The sequence below is a fragment of the Octodon degus genome, unplaced genomic scaffold (assembly GCF_000260255.1).
Source record: "Octodon degus isolate 3935 unplaced genomic scaffold, OctDeg1.0 scaffold00023, whole genome shotgun sequence".
NCBI classification, from domain to species: Eukaryota; Metazoa; Chordata; class Mammalia; order Rodentia; family Octodontidae; genus Octodon; species Octodon degus.
Genome location: NW_004524599.1, coordinates 19,980,070 through 19,983,502, shown reverse-complemented (window position 1 = coordinate 19,983,502; position 3,433 = coordinate 19,980,070).

The window sequence follows — 3,433 nt, the reverse complement described above, 5'->3', positions numbered from 1 at the left end:
ATTGCAGATACTTAAATGGTTGTTTACTTGGCGCAGTTAAAAATTAAACTTCAACTTTTTTGAACTTTTATTTTTTTATTTTAATATTAAAAATTATTTACTGATACAGGGTCTCACTGCCCAGCTTGGGCTGGCACAGTGTACACAGGATTTCAGGGATCAAACTCTGGTCCTGCACTTGCCAGGCAGGTACTTAGACTGCCCAGCTATCTCCCCAGTCCCAAACTTTTCAATTTTAACATTGCTGTTATATCTGCAATAAACTGGGCCAGCCAAATAGCTCAGCCTTTTAAAGTGCCTGCAAGCAGGCGCAGGGCTGGGGGTTTAAGCCCCCAGCCTGCTGTGCTGGCCCCACCCCCGGGGTGCGCTGAGATGGCAATTGAGGCTGGGCGTGGTGGCACGTGCCTGTAATCCCAGCTATTGGGAGGCCGTAAACAGGTGGAACACTAGGAGTCTGATCTAGTAGTGAGACCCTGAACATCCTGTAGACCCTTCCAAAAGAAATAAACTCATGTGATGTTGTGTATATCCTTGTATGGTTCCCCTTGTACAGCCCCAACTACAACAGAGGTAGATTGGGATCATGTGTCGGTATTGATGGTTAGGTAAGGGGCAGAGAGAGAAACGCAGAGGGAAGGTGAAGGCCTGCTAAAAAGTCGGGCTAACTTTTTACGCCAGCCAAATTTGAGGGCAGATTCCTCTAGTCTCCCTGCTAGTGAGGTAAGGCTTTCCAAAAAGACTATTTTGTAACACGATTGGTATTTATTTTCTTGTTACTGGGAATCAGCCTTGGGGCCTCACACCTGTCAGGCCAGCGCGGTGCTGAGCTGCATCCCCAGCCGTGCAGTGTGACTGCTGCTGAGCTGCATCCCCAGCCGTGCAGTGTGACTGCTGCTGGGCTGCATCCCCAGCCGTGCAGTGTGACTGCTGCTGAGCTGCATCCCCAGCCGTGCAGTGTGACTGTTGCTGGGCACTGTGGGAATCATGTCTGCGCCAGGAACAGGGTCATGCAGAGCATCTCTAGGTCGGATCTTTGTATTTTTTATGTACTTAGTACAGGGTCTCCAGGGTCACACTACGCATATCAGACATGTACTGATCCTCCTATTAGTGATCCTCCTGTTTTCAGCCTCCCAAGTGCCGGGATTACAGGCTCACGCCACCATGCCCAGTCTCGGCCTCTCACTGTGGCCCACGGGCAGGGCTGGCACAGCAGGCCTGGGATTGAACCCCAGCCCCTGCATTCTGCTTTAATCCTCTGAGCTATCTGGCGGCCTCTCTAAATTGAATCTTGTTCTATATGATGTGGACCAGTCAAGGAAACCAGATTACTTTCCTACAGAACAGTACTAGGGATCAAACTCAGGGCCCGCGTAGGTCAGGCAAGTGTTTCCAGTCCCTAGAACAGTCCCTAGAACAGTGGCTGTTAACTAGTCATATGACATTTGTCCTCCCCTTCCTCCTGTCAAACAGTATCTCCCCAGCCTCAAAGAGAGAGGTTTGTTTTTTTTTTTTCCTTTGGCAGAACCGGGAATTCAACTCAGGACCTTGCGCTGGCCAAGGAAGTGCTTATTCCACTGAGCCATCTCTCCAGCCCCTAGAACTATTTTTAATTCTCAGAAGTTAGGCGTGCTGCAGCATTAGTGGATGGAAGCCAGGGTTACTCTGAATATCCTACATTTCCAAGGCCAGCTCCCCAACACCAGAGGTCCAAAATAAAATGGAATTCACCACTGAGAAACCTTGTCATGATTAGAATAAAATGAGACAGCTTCTCTTCTCAAACCTCAGCCTGACTCACTTGTGACATACTGAGAGAATAGGTTGAAGCAGTTCAGTTTCCATTAGTGATAGCCTTGTGATTAAACAGGCTATGAAATAATGAAATAATTCCATATTTAGTAGGAAAACATAGACCACTTAACGTAAGTAATATGTGTGTGCGCCGAAGTTTCAAAGTACCTAGGCGGCAGGATGCATTTATGCTTTGTGTGACTTGCCTGCGACTCACTGTCTCCAGTATGATTGGTGCTAGGTAATCAGAATTACCTCCCTCTTCTCTTTTCGGACCTCTAATCTCTTATTTTATCCTTTCGTTTCCCTATGCTCTTGCTTACAAACATTCTCTATGCCTGCTATCCCTTTCTGGTCTATCATGTTTCCCCCTTTGCAAGCGGGACCTCCCACCGTCCCAATACCCACCATTTCCCCTCCATTGCCTCCCGCTCTTTTGTCCTCCACACTTCGGTGTGCTGAAAGCTGGCCCCCAGTGGTGGTGACGCCTCACAGAGCGGAGTAGGAATGGATCAGTGAATGGAGTAATGCTCTTGGTGGAGCAGGCTCCTGTGATGATCAGTTCCCCAAAGAGGGCTTGCTATGAGGCAAGGCCACCGTACGCCTCGGTCCAGATGCTGAATCTACTTGGGGTCATGCCCTGGATTTTGACTGTGACCTGTCACACGAGGTCGGGTGGAGCTTTCCACTTGTGGTGTCACACTGGCACTCAAGTTTCAGGTTTTTGTATTTGGGACGCTTAATCCATAAGCTTCTGCTGTTGAGCATCAGAATGTGGCTCATGCCACCGAGAAACTGAATTTTCTGTTCTATTTTACTTAACTTCATATGACCACATGTGAGCACTGGCTATCATATTGGCTACCACAGTGGTAGACATCCCTGGTTGTACAATGACCTGAGATCCAGAAGAGATTTATCCAAAATTACAGAGCCCTAGCAGTTACCCGCCTTCCTTGCAGTTTTTACTGACTCCTGCTGTTGATATTGTGCTCAGCCACCTGGCTTTTATGCTTTCCTCTTTTTTATCATTGGAGAACAAAATGTTTCCACAAACTGATTACAACTCTTTAAGGTAAAATACTGGTAATAGTGGAAAATAAGTAAGAATTTCAAAAATAATTTTTGTCTGATTTATCAAAACACAGCTATTATCCTTCAGGGAAAATGAAGGCAGAGAGCAGTTGGAATGCTGACTTGGAAATAAAGGGATATTTTACTTAGATTCTGTAGTGCCAGAGAAGAGTTTAATGATGACTGAAGCTTTGCCCACATTAAGGAAACTCTGACGTCTCTAAGGTAGATTCTCTGCAACTCATTAGGCTTGAGTAACTTTGTAACTTCCACTGCATTAGTGCAGTTTATTTGCAGTATGAATCCTTTGATGTCTAACAGGAGCTGAACTTCTGCACTCGCCACGCTCATAGGGCTTTGCACTGCTGTGGCTTCTTTGTGCTGAGTAAGGCCTGTGCACCCACTGAAGCCTTTCCCACATTCTTTACATTAATAGGGTTTTACTCCCGTGTGGTCCCTGTGATGTCCAGTAAGAGGCGAGTGTCCAGGGAAGGCTTTCCCACATTCATCACGATTATAGGGCACAATCATTCAAAGTCCTGGTGAGAGGTGTTCTTCAGTTGTT